The following is a 6461-nucleotide window of genomic DNA, read 5'->3' as shown; positions in this document are numbered from 1 at the left end:
TGTCTTCTTGTCTTCTTGTCTTCTTGTCTTCTTGTCTTCTTGTCTTCTTGTCTTCTTGTCTTCTTGTCTTGTCTTGTTTTCTTATCTTGTCTTGTCTTCTTGTCTTGTCTTCTTGTCTTGTCTTGTCTTCTTGTCTCCTTGTCTTCTTGTCTTGTCTTGTTTTCTTATCTTGTCTTGTCTTCTTGTCTTGTCTTGTCTTTTTGTCTTCTTGTCTTCTTGTCTTCTTGTCTTCTTGTCTTCTTGTCTTCTTGTCTTCTTGTCTTCTTGTCTTCTTGTCTTCTTGTCTTCTTGTCTTCTTGTCTTCTTGTCTTCTTGTCTTCTTGTCTCCTTGTCTTCTTGTCTTGTCTTGTTTTCTTATCTTGTCTTGTCTTCTTGTCTTGTCTTGTCTTTTTGTCTTCTTGTCTTCTTGTCTTCTTGTCTTCTTGTCTTCTTGTCTTCTTGTCTTCTTGTCTTCTTGTCTTCTTGTCTTCTTGTCTTCTTGTCTTCTTGTCTTCTTGTCTTCTTGTCTTCTTGTCTTCTTGTCTTCTTGTCTTCTTGTCTTCTTGTCTTCTTGTCTTCTTGTCTTCTTGTCTTGTTGTCTTCTTGTCTTCTTGTCTTCTTGTCTTCTTGTCTTCTTGTCTTCTTGTCTTCTTGTCTTCTTGTCTTCTTGTCTTCTTGTCTTCTTGTCTTCTTGTCTTCTTGTCTTCTTGTCTTCTTGTCTTCTTGTCTCCTTGTCTTCTTGTCTTCTTGTCTTCTTATCTTGTATACTTGTCTTGTATTCTTGTCTTCTTGCCTTCTTGTCTTCTTGTCTTCTTGTCTTCTTGTCTTCTTGTCTTCTTGTCTTCTTGTCTTCTTGTCTTCTTGTCTTCTTGTCTTCTTGTCTTCTTGTCTTCTTGTCTTCTTGTCTTCTTGTTTTCTTGTCTTCTTGTCTTCTTGTCTTCTTGTCTTCTTGTCTTCTTGTCTTCTTGTCTTCTTGTCTTCTTGTCTTCTTGTCTCCTTGTCTTCTTGTCTTGTCTTGTTTTCTTATCTTGTCTTGTCTTCTTGTCTTGTCTTGTCTTCTTGTCTTGTCTTGTCTTGTCTTGTCTTCTTGTCTTCTTGTCTTCTTGTCTTCTTGTCTTCTTGTCTTCTTGTCTTCTTGTCTTCTTGTCTTCTTGTCTTCTTGTCTTCTTGTCTTCTTGTCTTCTTGTCTTCTTTTCTTCTTTTCTTCTTGTCTTCTTGTCTTCTTGTCTTCTTGTCTTCTTGTCTTCTTGTCTTCTTGTCTTCTTGTCTTCTTGTCTTCTTGTCTTCTTGTCTTCTTGTACATCTTGTCTTCTTGTCTTCTTGTCTCCTTGTCTTCTTGTCTTCTTGTCTTCTTATCTTGTATTCTTGTCTTCTTGCCTTCTTGTCTTCTTGTCTTCTTGTCTTCTTGTCTTCTTGTCTTCTTGTCTTCTTGTCTTCTTGTCTTCTTGTCTTCTTGTCTTCTTGTCTTCTTGTCTTCTTGTCTTCTTGTCTTCTTGTCTTCTTGTCTTCTTGTCTTCTTGTCTTCTTGTCTTCTTGTCTTCTTGTCTTTTTGTCTTCTTGTACATTTTGTCTTCTTGTCTTCGTGTCTTCTTGTACATCTTGTCTTCTTGTCTTCTTGTCTTCTTGTCTTCTTGTCTTCTTGTCTTCTTGTCTTCTTGTCTTCTTGTCTTCTTGTCTTCTTGTCTTCTTGTCTTCTTGTCTTCTTGTCTTCTTGTCTTCTTGTCTTCTTGTCTTCTTGTCTTCTTGTCTTCTTGTCTTCTTGTCTTTTTGTCTTCTTGTACATTTTGTCTTCTTGTCTTCTTGTCTTCTTGTACATCTTGTCTTCTTGTCTTCTTGTCTTCTTGTCTTCTTGTCTTCTTGTCTTCTTGTCTTCTTGTCTTCTTGTCTTCTTGTCTTCTTGTCTTCTTGTCTTCTTGTCTTCTTGTCTTCTTGTCTTCTTGTCTTCTTGTCTTCTTGTCTTCTTGTCTTCTTGTCTTCTTGTCTTCTTGTCTTCTTGTCTTCTTGTCTTCTTGTCTTCTTGTCTTCTTGTCTTCTTGTCTTCTTGTCTTCTTGTCTTCTTGTCTTCTTGTCTTCTTGTCTTCTTGTCTTCTTGTCTTCTTGTCTTCTTGTCTTCTTGTCTTCTTGTCTTTTTGTCTTCTTGTACATTTTGTCTTCTTGTCTTCTTGTCTTCTTGTACATCTTGTCTTCTTGTCTTCTTGTCTTCTTGTCTTCTTGTCTTCTTGTCTTCTTGTCTTCTTGTCTTCTTGTCTTCTTGTCTTCTTGTCTTCTTGTCTTCTTGTCTTCTTGTCTTCTTGTCTTTTTGTCTTCTTGTACATTTTGTCTTCTTGTCTTCTTGTACATCTTGTCTTCTTGTCTTCTTGTCTTCTTGTCTTCTTGTCTTCTTGTCTTCTTGTCTTCTTGTCTTCTTGTCTTCTTGTCTTCTTGTCTTCTTGTCTTCTTGTCTTCTTGTCTTCTTGTCTTCTTGTCTTCTTGTACATCTTGTCTTCTTGTCTTCTTGTCTTCTTGTCTTCTTGTCTTCTTGTCTTCTTGTCTTCTTGTCTTCTTGTCTTCTTGTCTTCTTGTCTTTTTGTCTTCTTGTACATTTTGTCTTCTTGTCTTCTTGTCTTCTTGTCTTCTTGTCTTCTTGTCTTCTTGTCTTCTTGTCTTCTTGTCTTCTTGTCTTCTTGTCTTCTTGTCTTCTTGTCTTCTTGTCTTCTTGTCTTCTTGTCTTCTTGTCTTCTTGTCTTCTTGTCTTCTTGTCTTCTTGTCTTCTTGTCTTCTTGTCTTCTTGTCTTTTTGTCTTCTTGTACATTTTGTCTTCTTGTCTTCTTGTCTTCTTGTACATCTTGTCTTCTTGTCTTCTTGTCTTCTTGTCTTCTTGTCTTCTTGTCTTCTTGTCTTCTTGTCTTCTTGTCTTCTTGTCTTCTTGTCTTCTTGTCTTCTTGTCTTCTTGTCTTCTTGTCTTCTTGTCTTCTTGTCTTCTTGTCTTCTTGTCTTCTTGTCTTCTTGTCTTCTTGTCTTCTTGTCTTCTTGTCTTCTTGTCTTCTTGTCTTCTTGTCTTCTTGTCTTCTTGTCTTCTTGTCTTCTTGTCTTCTTTTCTTGTTGTCTTCTTGCACATCTTGTCTTTATGTCTTCTTGTCTTCTTATCTTGTATTCTTGTCTTCTTGCCTTCTTGTGTTCTTGTCTTCTTGTCTTCTTGTCTTCTTGTCTTCTTGTCTTCTTGTCTTCTTGTCTTCTTGTCTTCTTGTCTTCTTGTCTTCTTGTCTTCTTGTCTTCTTGTCTTCTTGTCTTCTTGTCTTCTTGTCTTCTTGTCTTCTTGTCTTCTTGTCTTCTTGTCTTCTTGTCTTCTTGTCTTCTTGTCTTCTTGTCTTCTTGTCTTCTTGTCTTCTTGTCTTCTTGTCTTCTTGTCTTCTTGTCTTCTTGTCTTCTTGTCTTCTTGTCTTCTTGTCTTCTTGTCTTCTTGTCTTCTTGTCTTCTTGTCTTCTTGTCTTCTTGTCTTCTTGTCTTCTTGTCTTCTTGTCTTCTTGTCTTCTTGTCTTCTTGTCTTCTTGTCTTCTTGTCTTCTTGTCTTCTTGTCTTCTTGTCTTCTTGTCTTCTTGTCTTCTTGTCTCCTTGTCTTCTTGTCTTGTCTTGTTATCTTATCTTGTCTTGTCTTCTTGTCTTGTCTTGTCTTCTTGTCTTGTCTTGTCTTCTTGTCTTCTTGTCTTCTTGTCTTCTTGTCTTCTTGTCTTCTTGTCTTCTTGTCTTCTTGTCTTCTTGTCTTCTTGTCTTCTTGTCTTCTTGTCTTCTTGTCTTCTTGTCTTCTTGTCTTCTTGTCTTCTTGTCTTCTTGTCTTCTTGTCTTCTTGTCTTCTTGTCTTCTTGTCTTCTTGTCTTCTTGTCTTCTTGTCTTCTTGTCTTCTTGTCTTCTTGTCTTCTTGTCTTCTTGTCTTCTTGTCTTCTTGTCTTCTTGTCTTCTTGTCTTCTTGTACATCTTGTCTTCTTGTCTTCTTGTCTCCTTGTCTTCTTGTCTTCTTGTCTTCTTATCTTGTATTCTTGTCTTCTTGCCTTCTTGTCTTCTTGTCTTCTTGTCTTCTTGTCTTCTTGTCTTCTTGTCTTCTTGTCTTCTTGTCTTCTTGTCTTCTTGTCTTCTTGTCTTCTTGTCTTCTTGTCTTCTTGTCTTCTTGTCTTCTTGTCTTCTTGTCTTCTTGTCTTCTTGTCTTTTTGTCTTCTTGTCTTCTTGTCTTCTTGTCTTCTTGTCTTCTTGTCTTCTTGTCTTCTTGTCTTCTTGTCTTCTTGTCTTGTCTTGTTTTCTTATCTTGTCTTGTCTTCTTGTCTTGTCTTGTCTTCTTGTCTTGTCTTGTCTTCTTGTCTTCTTGTCTTCTTGTCTTCTTGTCTTCTTGTCTTCTTGTCTTCTTGTCTTCTTGTCTTCTTGTCTTCTTGTCTTCTTGTCTTCTTGTCTTCTTGTCTTCTTGTCTTCTTGTCTTCTTGTCTTCTTGTCTTCTTGTCTTCTTGTCTTCTTGTCTTCTTGTCTTCTTGTCTTCTTGTCTTCTTGTCTTCTTGTCTTCTTGTCTTCTTGTCTTCTTGTCTTCTTGTCTTCTTGTCTTCTTGTCTTCTTGTCTTCTTGTCTTCTTGTCTTCTTGTCTTCTTGTCTTCTTGTCTTCTTGTCTTCTTGTCTTCTTGTCTTCTTGTCTTCTTGTCTTCTTGTCTTCTTGTCTTCTTGTCTTCTTGTCTTCTTGTCTTCTTGTCTTCTTGTCTTCTTGTCTTCTTGTCTTCTTGTCTTCTTGTCTTCTTGTCTTCTTGTCTTCTTGTCTTCTTGTCTTCTTGTCTTCTTGTCTTCTTGTCTTCTTCTCTTCTTGTCTTCTTGTCTTCTTGTCTTCTTGTCTTTTTGTCTTCTTGTCTTCTTGTCTTCTTGTCTTCTTGTCTTCTTGTCTTCTTGTCTTCTTGTCTTCTTGTCTTCTTGTCTTCTTGTCTTCTTGTCTTCTTGTCTTCTTGTCTTCTTGTCTTCTTGTCTCCTTGTCTTCTTGTCTTGTCTTGTTTTCTTATCTTGTCTTGTCTTCTTGTCTTGTCTTGTCTTCTTGTCTTGTCTTGTCTTCTTGTCTTCTTGTCTTCTTGTCTTCTTGTCTTCTTGTCTTCTTGTCTTCTTGTCTTCTTGTCTTCTTGTCTTCTTGTCTTCTTGTCTTCTTGTCTTCTTGTCTTCTTGTCTTCTTGTCTTCTTGTCTTCTTGTCTTCTTGTCTTCTTGTCTTCTTGTCTTCTTGTCTTCTTGTCTTCTTGTCTTCTTGTCTTCTTGTCTTCTTGTCTTCTTGTCTTCTTGTCTTCTTGTCTTCTTGTCTTCTTTTCTTGTTGTCTTCTTGCACATCTTGTCTTTATGTCTTCTTGTCTTCTTATCTTGTATTCTTGTCTTCTTGCCTTCTTGTCTTCTTGTCTTCTTGTCTTCTTGTCTTCTTGTCTTCTTGTCTTCTTGTCTTCTTGTCTTCTTGTCTTCTTGTCTTCTTGTCTTCTTGTCTTCTTGTCTTCTTGTCTTCTTGTCTTCTTGTCTTCTTGTCTTCTTGTCTTCTTGTCTTCTTGTCTTCTTGTCTTCTTGTCTTCTTGTCTCCTTGTCTTCTTGTCTTGTCTTGTTATCTTATCTTGTCTTGTCTTCTTGTCTTGTCTTGTCTTCTTGTCTTGTCTTGTCTTCTTGTCTTCTTGTCTTCTTGTCTTCTTGTCTTCTTGTCTTCTTGTCTTCTTGTCTTCTTGTCTTCTTGTCTTCTTGTCTTCTTGTCTTCTTGTCTTCTTGTCTTCTTGTCTTCTTGTCTTCTTGTCTTCTTGTCTTCTTGTCTTCTTGTCTTCTTGTCTTCTTGTCTTCTTGTCTTCTTGTCTTCTTGTCTTCTTGTCTTCTTGTCTTCTTGTCTTCTTGTCTTCTTGTCTCCTTGTCTTCTTGTCTTGTCTTGTTATCTTATCTTGTCTTGTCTTCTTGTCTTGTCTTGTCTTCTTGTCTTGTCTTGTCTTCTTGTCTTCTTGTCTTCTTGTCTTCTTGTCTTCTTGTCTTCTTGTCTTCTTGTCTTCTTGTCTTCTTGTCTTCTTGTCTTCTTGTCTTCTTGTCTTCTTGTCTTCTTGTCTTCTTGTCTTCTTGTCTTCTTGTCTTCTTGTCTTCTTGTCTTCTTGTCTTCTTGTCTTCTTGTCTTCTTGTCTTCTTGTCTCCTTGTCTTCTTGTCTTCTTGTCTTCTTATCTTGTATTCTTGTCTTCTTGCCTTCTTGTCTTCTTGTCTTCTTGTCTTCTTGTCTTCTTGTCTTCTTGTCTTCTTGTCTTCTTGTCTTCTTGTCTTCTTGTCTTCTTGTCTTCTTGTCTTCTTGTCTTCTTGTCTTCTTGTCTTCTTGTCTTGTCTTGTTTTCTTATCTTGTCTTGTCTTCTTGTCTTGTCTTGTCTTCTTGTCTTGTCTTGTCTTCTTGTCTTCTTGTCTTCTTGTCTTCTTGTCTTCTTGTCTTCTTGTCTTCTTGTCTTCTTGTCTTCTTGTCTTCTTGTCTTCTTGTCTTCTTGTCTTCTT

The sequence above is a fragment of the Malaya genurostris genome, chromosome 1, assembly GCF_030247185.1.
Source record: "Malaya genurostris strain Urasoe2022 chromosome 1, Malgen_1.1, whole genome shotgun sequence".
NCBI classification, from domain to species: domain Eukaryota; kingdom Metazoa; phylum Arthropoda; class Insecta; order Diptera; family Culicidae; genus Malaya; species Malaya genurostris.
This window is presented reverse-complemented; position numbering follows the sequence as displayed.